This window comes from Diabrotica virgifera, chromosome 4 (genome assembly GCF_917563875.1).
Source record: "Diabrotica virgifera virgifera chromosome 4, PGI_DIABVI_V3a".
Classification (NCBI taxonomy): Eukaryota; Metazoa; Arthropoda; class Insecta; order Coleoptera; family Chrysomelidae; genus Diabrotica; species Diabrotica virgifera.
The window spans coordinates 242,408,254-242,422,665 of record NC_065446.1 but is presented as its reverse complement, the minus strand read 5'-3'; the positions used below and the strand labels follow the sequence as shown (position 1 = coordinate 242,422,665).

Here is a 14,412-nt window from a genome sequence, read left to right as displayed (position 1 = left end):
TCGGTTTAATTGATGGATTTAATATAAATCAGATATTTAAATCCGAAAATTTGGTTTATGAACTTTCGTGGCCTCGGAACTTGGTTTAACATAATTTTGCAAAAATATTCCAAAAAAGAGACTAAGTTTTCGCTCTAATGGCATATAAAACAACATAATGCTATTCTACGCCCCACCAGAATGAAAACAATGGGAACCTTCTCTGGTTACACCTCCGAGTATTCTACAATTTGCAAGCCATACGGATGCTGAGACTAAGGAAGATGAGGGAATTCTACAATTTACAATTCACGTCCCATCTGTTCAGCGCGGTAAAGTTCCAACGAGAATGGTTCCCTTCATACTCCAATCAGAGTAAATGTAAATCAAAAATGAATAACCATTTTCAATTTCGTTGTAAAACGAAAAAACAGCCGAACCATATTCTAGTCCAATCAGAGAGTGCAGCAAGCACCTCTACCGGTTTCGAAACTTATTAGTCTCTCATCAGGAGGCACATATGCTGCTCTCTCTGATCCAACCAAAACAAACCCCCAGCGTTCCAGAGAAGGTTCCCATTGTTTTCATTCTGGTGGGGTGTATAATAGCATTATGTTGTTTTATATGCCATTAGAGTGAAAACTTAGTCTTTTTGCTAGCAGTTGCCGCTAGGGCATATATGCCATTTTGTTCGTTGCAATCCGGGACTGCACGCTGGGGTTTGTTTTGGTTGGATCAGAGAGAGCAGCATATGTGCCTCCTGATGAGAGACTAATAAGTTTCGAAACCGGTAGAGGTGCTTGCTGCACTCTCTGATTGGACTAGAATATGGTTCGGCTGTATTTTAGTTTTGCAACGAAATTGAAAATGGTTATTCATTTTTTCCTAAAAAGAGATTTTTAAATTATTTTTCTGTATTGAGATTAGTCCCAAATTTATGGAAATAGCTGAGGTTATGAGGTTATAAGGTTATTAGAGAAAGAGCAATGGAAAGAGCAATGTTAGGTATACGACTGTCAGATAAAAAGAGAAACGACTGGGTAAGATCAAAAACAAAAGTCGAGGACATAACAACAAAAGTTGCCAAACTTAAATGGAGCTTCGCAGGCCACACTGCTAGACAAAAAGACCAACATTGGAATGCAACAATGCAACACTGGAGACCTTACGAAAGTAAACGACCAAGAAGAAGACCACAGATGAGATTGGTTGATGATATTAAGAGGAAACAGTAGCGATCAACAAGTAGCAAAAACACGTTCCAAGATTGTGGCTGTAATTTTGAATATTTTTTCGAGATATTTGGCACACATATTCGTAATATAATAAAGAATGGCGGTACAGAGCCCAATTTGAAAAATATATTAATATGTGGAAATTACTCTGTAATTAAATACAATATTTAAAAAACGAGCCTGTACCGCCATTAAGAAGAACAAAAAAATACACTTTTTCAAATAAACTTTTTTATCCGATGCCTAGATTTTGTGTCATTTTGGAACTACTAAAATTTTTTATTTCATTAGTTTACAGACTTAAACTTTCATTAGTTTAGTAGACAGATTAAATATACAAAAATCTCACACATTCGTTAAAAAATTGAAAAAATCTATCACATTCGTTAAAGAAAAGCGTGGTGCGAAAACCGTTTATTCGATGAAGACGCGTTCCACGCTTTTCTTTAACGAATGTGATAGATTTTTTCAATTTTTTAACGAATATGTGAGATTTTTGTATATTTAATCTGTCTTACAGTTTTTTTCGAATAATCCTTCGAGTTTGAATTAAGTATTTTTATTTTGTATAGACATGACTCTCTGTTTTTTTCGATGTGCCTCTAGTAAGTTGTCGTTCCATCGTTTTCGTAGTCTTCAAACTGATCGTCTTCGTATCGAGGAACCGTTTCTCGATGCCCTTACTACTATATTTTTGTTGTCATTCGGCTTATGTTTTCCAATGTGGTTCCTTATGTGTGGCTCAATCCATATAAACATGATACGGGGGTCGGCATAAGTCAGGCAACGCTCTCGAAAAAGCGACATAAGTCCGGCAACGCTGATAAGTCTGGCAAAAGCAAAGCTATCGAAAAATGTTCGTGCTTCAGACAGTTGTTTGGTGTCATGATAGCATGTGGGCATCGAGCTACGTGGCATGTGTACGAAATTACCTTAATGTTCATTTTGGAAAACGGATAGGCGAGGAATTGTTGAGTGGCCCGCACGATCATGTGACCTGACACCCTTTGATTTCTTCCTGTAGGGCCTCCTCAAGAACCGTGTTTTTGCAAGAGGATTACGCACCCTTCCGACCCCCGAACAACAATTGAAGAAGAATTTGAAAATCTTCGCGGACAGCTTGATGTGCTTCGCCGGACCTGTTTTTCCGTTACTAAACGTTGCAATTTTTATTTAGCGTATGGCTACATCACAGTTTTTGTACATTAATAAAAAGGACAATACAGTGGAACCCCGATAAGTCGGCCTCCGATAACACGGAAGTCCGGATAACCCGGACCGATTTTCATCAGACAAAACAAACACTTTTTTAGTTTGACTGAGTTTCTTACCAAGAAATGAACAATACTGTATAAGGTATCTGAAGGTAATATCGCCAAGCTAAGGTTTAGAATTTTTTGTTGGATAGTGGGTCATATTAAAAAATATGTCACAACTTGAGCTATTCAATGAACTACTTGAAATTACGTAGAATCCACTAAAATAATAACTTGGGCATTTTTACACATTTACTGGACAATTAAAAAAAAAGTCATCTTTGGCGATATTTCCAACCCTTGTTGGCAATATCGCCAACCTATTATTTCGAATGCAATACGGTCTAACAATTGAACAATATACTTCAAAATGATATATTTGTTGAAAAATAACATTATTTATTTTTCAAAGTATCTGAAAATAAAGTGTCATGTTTTTCTTCATCTGATGTTTCCATCTCACTTAACTCTATATCATCAGAATCACTGTTGCTTGTCGATGACTCTACGGCAGTGCGCTCTTTAATTTTTCCAACCTTCGACGTAAGGCAACCTTCTCCAAGGGATTGTAACGCCAAGGCGTTATTACCATCCATTGGACTTGGCGATATTACTGACATGCACATAAATTGTTTGTAATTTGGTTTTCGAAGATAAGCAAAACTATCTTAAAAATCTGAATGCATCATTTTATTCCTTAGGAAACAAAGTACAAATCACTGAAATCAAATAATATTACTCATCAATAACGCCGCTCCAATCTAATAATATGAACACAAAAATGTAAAATTATAAACGGTACTCCTTCTACACTGAACACTGATACTCAACTGTCCTAAACACTGCTGGAGAATCTAAGGTCATCGCAAACATGCTCACGTGATTTATAATACTATGAGCAAAGAATACTAACACACCCACTAGTATTCTTTGATATTACCAAGCTGGCGTTATTACCTGCACATACTTTACAACTGTACGCAATTTAGTTGTATTGTCCATATGCATTTCATGTTTTCGCAATTATAATGGAGTTTACCTGTAAGTATACAGTGTTTTATTAATTTATACCATATTCTCCGGCTAACCCGGATCGGCCGCGGTCCCGATAAATCCGACTTATCGAGGTTCCACTGTACATTGTAGATAATAATAATTAATTTTTACATACGAGGCGTTGAAAACCAGAGCGGACCATCCCACAAAATCTTAAAAAATGCATCATTACGTGTTTTCAGTAGCAGAAAACATATTTATCAAAGCCAGAATGGACTAAGTGAGCTACTACTATTCTATAATAGATGCCGCTACTGAAAAGTTTGGTCCTGTTGGTCGATTTTAATAATTTTTCGATGTCATACTGGATTATGTGGCTTAGTCCACTCTGGCAGATAGTTCAATTATTGTTTACTGTGGGTTGGTTCGATATAAATTACACGTGTTTTTGTGTGGGTATTAATATTTTAACTATTTAGTAGCATTACAAAGTTAATTTAAAAAGTATGGCATTACCTAGTTGTTCGTATGTATCTGTACTGTAGATGCCCATTGTAGGTAGACTCCTGCAAAACTTGCGATTCTTTAGGAAATAAAATAAAATATGAAGTAGAGCAAACAAAACTGAAGGAAATAACTTTGAAACTAGAACTTCACCAGCGCAAAGCCCAACAACTACGAGATGCTATGGATCAGGTTGCAAAAATTCCATCGAAAGAAGATGTTCCAGTTATCGCCTTTGATCTTATGAAAACCCTACCTACACCCGTCATATATGAGGGGTCTAGATGCAATACCGGACATTTCCACTTTTGGTCAAAATTAGTTGAATACACATCTGTAATCTGTGATTAGGGATCTATATATTAACAATTTGATAAAGAGCAAAATTGGACAGTTCCTAGTAGTAATTCAGTGTGAAAGAATTGGTTCAGATGCAAAAGTGGACTTTTCCTCCAATTTGAGATAGGGAACAGAACAGTAAAGTTATAAATTGTTTTTTAAGTTTACTCAGAATGACATAAAGTGGAAATGTCCGGTTTTAAATCTAGACCCTCATATGTAGGTACTTATTTATAAGCTCATCTAGATAAAAGAAATTAAGTAAAAATGGAGTACAATTTATTGTAATACTACCGTAATAGATAATTTTATCGAATATCGAATGAAAAGTAACAAGATAATAATACTAGAAAAGGTACCTACTTATTTATAAACATACTAAAAATATAAAAACGTTGCAATAAATGCATTGATCAAGATGGGCATCAATTTGAACACTTACATTAACCTTTTTTCGAATCCCTTTTGTAATTTCGTTGAATAAATTCATTTTGACGCTGCATTTTTTTCTCTTAATGCAAATGTGTTGCCTGACTTATGCCGACCTCTGTACTTAACTTAGACATACCACAAGAAATTAGTTTCAGCACCAGCCTATAGGGCTTTTCATTCACAGTCATTTGTTTCGAGCTTCTGTCATGTGTCACATAATATTAATATATCTACGTCATACGTTATTGGTATATAGCATTGATACAAACCAAAGACGTATGTCGTAGATATATTAATATTATGTGACACATGACAATCGATGAAAAGCCCTATATGATCTTCTGCAATCTAGATTCTACAAAATAGGTACATACAACTTATCCACCAGTGTCGATTCTTTAATAATACCTGACGTTATTGATTCCACTGATGGATAAAATTTTGGTAAAAATAAAATTCTATTTGAACGGTATCGTTAAATGATAAAACAAACTTTACTTGTTTGCTTCGTAGGTATAAATGAATTTCTATTAGTATCTTTCCAGATTTAATAAAAATATCGTTAATTTTGTCATTATTGTTTTGTTATTTGTGTTGTAGTTTTCAAGTAAAAAAATTGTAATAGTTTGTGCCTTTGTGTGACCACAAAATGAGGTGGCTATACCTGGTAAGTTTAAGAAAATATATCAAATAGTAGATGATTTCTTCCATTCTTCGGATATTTGTCTTATAAATAGAATTCTAATAACTACTGCTATCTGAAGTTCTAAATAGAGTCTATCATTTATTAATAAAGTCGTGTCTTCTTCTTCTTCTTGTGCCACTCCTATCGGAGATTGGAAATCATCAAGGCTACCCTGATTTTGTTTACAGCTGACCTAAAAAGTTCATTAGTGGTGCAGCCAAACCACTCTCTCAAATTCCGCATCCACGACATTCTTCTACGGCCTGGATTCCGTTTTCCTTCTATTTTTCCTTGCATTATATTTTGAAGTAATGCGTATTTATGACCTCTCATCAGGTGACCCAAATACTCGAGTTTTCTTCGTTTTATCGTTAATAAAATTTCTGGGTCTCTTCCTATCCTTCGTATTACTTCAAGATTTGTGATTCTTTCAACCCAACTTATCTTCAGCATTCGACGGTAGCACCACATCTCGAAACTTTCAATATTTTTTATGTTGTTCTGTTTGAGAGTCCAGGCCTCTACACCGTATAATAGCGTGTTAAATACGTAGCCACTTAGCATTCTTAATCGTAGAGGGATGCTTATATCTCTGTTGCAGAAGAATTTTCTCATCTTTATGAAGGTGGCCCTGGCAATTTCGATACGTCTTTTTATTTCATTGTTTTGGTCTCCAGTTTCGTTTATTAAAGTTCCCAAGTATTTATAACTTGATACTTTTTCAATTTGAATGCCGTTTATACTAATATGTGCTGGTTGTGTCATGATTTTACTGAAGACCATATACTTGGTTTTTTTGATATTAATGTTCATGCCATAATTGTTGCAAGCAATATTTATGTTTGTAAGTAATCGTTGTAATTCTTCTACTGTTCTTGCAACTAGTACAGTGTCGTCTGCGTATCGAATATTATTTACAACCTCTCCATTGATTACGATTCCTTCATTTGCTTGCAAGAGGGCTTCCTGACAGATGCTTTCACTATATACATTAAACAGCAGTGGTGACAAAATGCATCCCTGTCTTACTCCTCTAGGTATTTCTATTGCTTTTGATATCTCGTTTTCTATTTTGATGTTAGCTTTCTGATTCCAATATAAGTTGAGAATTATTCGCAGATCTTTATTATCTATGTCTTTTCTTTCAAGAATGTCTCTTAGCCTATCGTGGCGTACTCTGTCAAACGCTTTTTCAAAATCGATAAAACATGCATGTACTTCTTGATTAACGTCTAGGCATCTTTGTGTAAGAACATTCAAACCGAAGAGAGCTTCTCGAGTACCTAGTCCTTTTCTGAACCCCATCTGTGTATTACTAATATCTGACTCCAACTTTTGATAAACTCGGTTGTGGATGATTTTTAGAAATATCTTTAGTAGATGGCTCATTAAAGATATTGTTCGATGTTCTGAACATTCTTTTGCATTGGATTTCTTTGGCAGTGTAACGAATGTAGACAGCAGCCACTCTTGAGGTATAATACCAGTATTGTATACTGTGTTAAATAAGTGCAATATTATACCTATTGATTCATCATTCAAGAGCTTTAGTAATTCAGTAGGAACCTCATCGGGTCCATTTGCCTTTCCAGTTTTGGAATTTTTAAGTGCCATTTCTACTTCACATTTTAGGATTTCAGGTCCCGTTTCACCATTTACCTTGTCAATGTTATTTCTGTTGTCCTCAAACAATTCTCTTATGTATTCAGCCCATCTATTAATTTTTTCTGTTAAGTCTACAATAATATTTCCGTCTTTGTCCAAAAGTCGTGTATTCATTGCCAATCTTCTCGTTTAGGTACCATATCCTCTTAGGAGGTTGGTAATGATCACGGCTTTTGGTTGTTTTCCTCGTGATCACAGATATGTTTACTTCTGATACCGCAGCTTTGAACAATACAAGAGAACTGCATTTATACCACTTTATTACATTATTTAACCAGATAACGCGCCTTCTTCCGATACTCCTCATTATTCTTCTTCTAGTGCTGACTATACTAATGAAGGTTGGCTATAATCATTGTAAATTCGTCTCTATCCACTGCTTTTCTTAAAAGCGCCTGTGTGTTCACCCGGTCCAGTCGCGAATGTTTTTCAGCCAGGATATTTGTTCCCTACCAGGACCCTTGTCTCCTTCGATTTTACCTTTCATAATCTAATCACCTGTAATAATTCGTACTTATAATTTCTAAGTGTTGGTCCCAAATATCTGTGCCACATACTTCGAAACGATAAATATTCTTTGCTACACGTCATCATGCAAGGAGGAGTAGAGGGGAAAAAAGGCTTGGAAAGAAAGAAAAAATCTTGGCTGAGGAATATCACAGATTGGACGAACCTCAGTGTTGAACAGATATTTCACGTTGCAAAATATCATCATCATCAATGGTGCTACAGCCCTATGAAAGAGCCTCGACCTTCCCAAGTCTATTACGCCAGTCAGTCCTATCCATTGCCAACCGTTGCCAGTTTGCTGCGCCTATTTTTCTCCCATCCTCATCTACACCATCTTTCCATCTAAGTTTTGGCCTACCCCTATTTCTACTTCCCACAGGTTGTGACATAAGGATTCTTCTAGGAGGGTTGTTATGCTGTGATCTTGCTAGATGTCCTGCCCATCTTAGTCTTCCTATTCTTATAAGAGATACTACGTCTTTACCACCAAATATATGTTTATATCTGTGGTATACCTCGTAGTTGTACCTCCTCCTCCAAATACCATTTTCACAGATGCCACCGAATATGCCTCTCAGGATCCTTCGTTCAAATATAAGCAGAAGGTTTTCATCTGTCTTGGAGATGGTCCATGTCTCCGATCCATATGTCAACACTGGTTGTATAAGGGTTTTGTATATGGTTATTTTTGTTTTTTGGCTTAAGTTTCTGCTTCTCATATGTCTACTCAGTCCAAAATAGCATTTGTTCGCTATAGGATTATCCTTCGCTTGATTTTTTCCGTCATGACGTTCTCCTTGGTGATCAGGGAGCCTAAGTATGTGAATTTGTCCATCACTTCAAAGGTAGAGTTATCAACAGAAAATTGGTGACCGATGTTTCTGGCTCTATTGTTGGGTGTTGATGCCATCATCTTAGTTTTCTCCTCGTTTACTTTCAGGATCATATTTTTTGAGGCATTTGAGAAGGTGGTATACATTTCTTCTAGTTTGCGTGTTGTGCGGGCAACTAGGTCCACGTCATCGGCATATGCCAAAATTTGGGATGATTTATTAAAAATATTTCCTCTGCGGTCTGTTCGGGCACCTCTGACCGCCTTTTCCAGAGCTATTTTGAAGAGGAGACACGCCAGCGCATCTCCCTGTAGCAGCCCAACATTCGTTTCAAACGCATGTGATTGTTCGCCCTGTATTTCGACTTTGCAAACGACTTTACGCATTGTAGCCTTAACCAATCTTATCAGTTTGTCAAGGATGTGGAATTCATCCATGGCTTCATACAATTTATTTCTTAGGACACTATCATAGGCCGATTTAAAATCTACGAAAAGATGGTATGTGTCGATATTGAATTCATTGGTTTTTTCCAGTATTTGCCTTAGCACAAAGATCTGGTCTGTTGTTGATCGACCAGGCCTAAAACCACTTTGATAATCTCCAAGAAGCTCCTCTGAATGTGCACTTAGGCGACCATATAAGATGCTCGAAAATATTTTGTAAGCTGTATTAAGGAGGGTTATTCCCCTATAGTTTCTACTTTCCAATTGATCACCCTTTTTGTGTAGCGGGCAAACGATTCCAATACACCATTCTTCCGGGATTTGTTCCTCATTCCAGGTTCTCAGTATTATTTTATATATTTCATTAGTCAGGGTAGCACCTCCATATTTAATAAGTTCCGCGGATATGCCATCACTTCCTGGAGATTTATTATTTTTTAGGTGTTTTATTGCATCCCGTACTTCTTGAATTGATGGAGGCTCTAATGGTGTATTGTTCGTTGCTCTTGGGTTTGGTTGATTTGGATCTTCTACTTTGATGGTAAGTAGTTCTTTATAGTGTTCCACCCACCTTTTCAATATTTCTTCTTTTGTATTGAGTATGTGCCCCTCCTTATCCTTACATAGTCTTAGCCTTGGTTTGAATTCCACGTTGCAAAAGATAGAGAAGCGTTTAAAGAAGTGATCGCCAACCTTGGTTAGAAGACGGATTAGAGTACGGACAAGAAGAAGAAGAAGCCCCAAATATGATGTTTTTCTCTTTTTGATGGTGGTCAAATGTTCCCTGTCTCTTCTCATTCTGTGCAACACCATTTCGTTTGTAATATTATCGTTCCACGGTATTTTCAAAATTCTCTTGAAAAGCCACACCTCAAAAGCTTTTAGCTTTCTCATTAAGTCAACACTAACAGTCCAAGCTTGGACTCCATAAAGAAGAATAGAGTCGATATAACATTTTACCGTCCGATATCGGATTAGCAGATTGAGTCTTTGGTTACTCAGAAATTTTCTCATCTTCAAAAAGGCTGCTCCATTCTTTATCGAATTTCTGATTTCGGTTTTAGATCTTCCGTAATCCAGACTCCAAACTATTTAATTTTGTCCACTTGTTCGATATCTTCATTTTTTATCTGCATCCTTTTTATGACTTTACCTCTCTTGCTAATACTCCTCCTCATTTTCTTGTATTTTACCCTTCATTATCATCTGTAACAATATAAATTCTTACGGTGTCTTATCACATTACCCAGATATTGCAACTTTCTTATCTTAATTTTATTCATGACTTCTATTTCTCTGTTCATTCTCCTAAGCACCTAAAGCTTTGTTATTCTGTTCACCCAACTTTTTTTACCGTCCTTCAAGAGCACCACTTTCTTAAAGTCCAGGCTTCTATTCCATAAAACACACAAAAGAGAATAATATTATTTTTTTCAATCGTAGACTAACGTTTGCTTAAAACTTTTCTCATCTCCTTAAATATTGATCTTGCTAGTACAATTCTCATTCTTAGTATTGTTACCCAGATATCTATACATATTTGTGAACTTTTACTACCGTCGTTCCCCTTATATTTTCAGGGTCTTGTTGTATTTTTGTAATTGTCATATAGTCCAGGAACTGAAGCTTTTCACTTCGCAATTTTTACAGAATGGATCGATTTGCTTGAAAATTTGAGAATAAGTAGTGGATAGTCTAAGGATCAAAATCTATATGATGCCGAAAGGCGCTTTTACCATGGGGGTGGTTGCCACCCCATCTCCGGGGTGGAAATTTTTTAATATATTTTGACCGCAAAATTTGATAAAAACATTCATTCTAAGCAAAAAATAATCTATACATTTTTTTGATAAAATTAATAGTTTTCGATTTATTCGCTATCGAAAGTGTTAGTTTTATATCTAAGAAATCAATGTTTTTGGTATAGATACTCATTTACAATTCACTCAATTTGTGCCGCAGAAAAAAATTTTTCAAACCAAGTTCTTGGAAATTAAATAATCTACAATTTCATATTGAATCATTTTTTCGTATCTCTGATGCTAATCTTTCTAGTCTGAAGAAAATGGCATTTTTTACCAAACTACAAACATTCGATATTTGCTTTTAACTACAGTTTTTTAAAAACTAATCATTATATGCCAGTCAAACGTCTAGAATCTATTAATAATACATAAATAAAGAAGAATGCATAAGGCCAATGACTAAAAACACCGCTAACTTACATTATTCTGCTTCCAATTGGATTTCTCTTTTTTATCAAAAAAAATATGTTGATTTTTTAACCGTAACCTTTTAATTTTTTTATCTTAGAAAGTTTGGTGATAAAGAATTTTATAGGTTTTTATGAGATCTATAAGGCTATTAATATTAAATCTTTTTAAAATCCTCAGTCTCAAAAAGAGGTGACTTTGAAAGGGTTGGTAAAGGTGGTTTTTGCATGTTATTACAAGTTTTAATTGTCAATAGCTCACTCAATTTTTGCCGTAGGAAAATTTTTTGCAAACCATGTTCTTGGGAATTAAATAAACTACAATTTTATATTTAAACATTTTTTCGTATCTCTGATGTCAATCTTTCTATTCCGAAGAAAAGGGCATTTTTTACCAAACTACAAAAATTAATTATTCGCTTTTAACTCCATTTTATTAAAAACTAATAATTTTAAGACGGTCAAACTTCTAGAACCTATTAATAATACATAAATAAAGAAGGCCAAATAGGGCCAGTGACTAATGTTAATTAGGCTGGTGATAAGGGGGTTATTTCCGATAAATTTTTTGCCGAAAAAAATAGGGACTGACATTCTTTTCATTGTCAGTTACTTAATTTTCGAGCTAGACACTATTTTTTTATTTCTACAGATAGATATTTTTAAATACTTTAAATTAATTTCAACCAGTTATCCTCGAAAAATGCATAGTTTTCCCGTTGTTTGACTTTGAATCTACAATATTTAGCATTTGAGGAAGAAGAGCTAACATATAAAAAAGTATAGCTCGATTACTATTAGTTTTAAAAAACATTAAGAAAACCAGATTTGTTTATTTTTTCAAAAGGTACATTTTTATTAAGCAAAGTTGTTTTGATAAAACGAAAACTTTTTGAGTTATTAGCAGAAAACTGATTAAAAACATTGATTTTTTCGATATAAAACTAACACTTTCGATAGCGAATAAATGGAAAAGTATTGATTTTATCAAAAAAATGTATAGAACGTTTTTTGCTTAGAATAAATGTTTTTAGCAACTATTGTGGTCTAAATATAATAAAAAATTTCCACCCTCGAGATGGGGTGGCAACCACCCCCATGGTAAAAACGCCTTTTGGCATGATATAGATTTTGATCCTTGGACTATCCACTAACTATTCTCAAATTTTCAAGCAAATCGATCCATTCTGTAAAAATTGCGAGGTTTTGTTCTATTCTAAGCTTCATTACTTGGACTAATACATTTTATTCACTTTCCTCGCTAACATGTACCATCCAATCTCAGAGTGTTTTATGTTATCTGCTATTAGGATAGCGCTATCTGCATATCTAATGCTATTAATAGGTCTGCCGTTAGATTCTACTCTGATCGTTGTTTCTTCGACTGATTTAGGTAATACAAATTAAACATTTTTCCATAATGTTTGTGTTTTTCTTTTCTCTAGTTCGTATGTTTCTTTATAATGTTATCGGTTTTTATTTATAAAGTACACATAGATTTTCTTTTGCAGGTTTTAATCTTCTTTGGAATATTTTCTATTGCAAGTTGTATACCCTTTGACGACATTTCAAAATCTTCTCCAAACTTGGCAGGCAGAAAATCGTGTTACCCTAAGTGCAAAAGACGCTATGGTGCTTTCCCAAATGAAGATTTTGGACCTAACTACAGAAATTATTATAAAAAAATGCCTAAATTATTTTAAATTCGATATTTAATGAATTAGAATTAGCATATTAATTTATATATTATGTATAATTTTATCGATAAAGTGTAAGATGTTTAGAATTTGTTATCTTTAAAATTTAAATAAAGACGCCAAATTATACAGGGTGTCCAAAAACTCTACCGACAAATGAAAACAGAAGATTCTTCAGATAATTTTAAGACAGTTTAAGCCAATTCACTTCCGAAAAGTCCGAAAATGCCTCCGAAAAGTCCGTTTCACTAAGTCCGAAAATGCTTCCTAAGGGTGCTAGAGCTCTTTGAAGATGGCGTCTTGTAATCAGTTTTTCTTACATACCTCCAGAACGCTTCTATTTAGAAAAACAGAAATTGGCACGCGTATTTACCTTCTAGAGATAAATCTATTCCATCTATTGCGAATTTTTAGTACCGATCATATGCGTCCGTTTTGGGTAGGGCAACGGTTATTTTATCGCATAACTTTTTTGTCTTTAATTTTTAAGGATTTTTGACTCTGTATTATTAAATTGTGAGGTATTCTAGTACTAAAAGGTGCTCTTTCTTTAAGTCGATAGGATACACCGTTTTCGAGAAAAACCAATCTGAAAATTTTTCGTTCTTTGAATTTCAAAAAAAATTTTCAAAAAAAATCTATTTAGAAAGACGAAATCTGGTACATTTATTTATATTCCAGAGATAAATCGATTTCATTAATTGCGAATTTTTAGTACCGGTCATGGGCGCCCGTTTTGGGTAGGTCAACAGTTATTTTATAGCATAACTTTTTTGTCTTGAATTTTTAAACATCTTTGATACTAGATTATTAGATTATGAGGTATTCAAGTACTAAAAGTTACTCTTGCTTTAAGTTAGTAAAATACATCGTTTTTTTTTTTTAAATTTTTCATTTTTTTTCAAATTCCACAAAATGAAAAACTTTCAAATCGATTATTCTAGAAAACGGTGTCCTACAGACTTAAAGCAAGAGTACCTTTTCGTGCTAGAATACCTCACAATTTAATAATCCAGTGTCAAAAATGCTTAAAAGTTAAAGACAAAAAAGGTATGAAATAAAATAACCGTTACCCTACCCAAAACGGACGCCTATGGCCGGTACTAGAAATTCACAATGGATGGAATCGATTCATTTCTGGAAAGTAAATATGCATACCAATTTTCGTTTTTCTAAATAGAAGCGTTCTGGAGGTATTTAAGAAAAACTAATTACATGACGCCATTTTTAAAGAGCTCTAGCTACCTTAGGAAGCATTTTCGGACTAGGTGAATTAGGTTAAATTGTCTTAAAATTACCTGAGGAATTTCCTGTCTTCGTTTGTCGGTAGAGTTTCTGGACACCCTGTATAATAAATGTTTTCCATAACTATCAGTTTCTGTGAAGAATCTTCTTCCTCTTCTTCTTCTTATATTAGGTCTCTTGGCCTGTTCTTAACCGATTTTGAGCTTGTATTCGTAGCTGTGATGTTGACAGCCAGCTATCTCACCACCTGTTAAAGGGCCTTCCTATTGGTCTCTTGCCTGTTGGCTTCGAATCCCTGGTTACACGGGCTATTCTCTCGCTGTCCATTCTCGTCACATGCTGATTCCACTCTCGTCGTCTCTGTCTTCCCCACCGTAC

General features: G+C 34.8%; 1 long non-coding RNA gene across 1 annotated transcript; it reads left to right on the top strand.

Moving 5' to 3' along the window:
• Nucleotides 1–12,414: 12,414 nt before the first annotated feature.
• On the top strand, nt 12,415–14,157 carry LOC126884111 (uncharacterized). The gene is made up of 2 exons (XR_007697858.1): nt 12,415–12,485; nt 12,604–14,157. It is a non-coding gene; the product is annotated as an uncharacterized LOC126884111 (long non-coding RNA).
• Nucleotides 14,158–14,412: the final 255 nt, after the last annotated feature.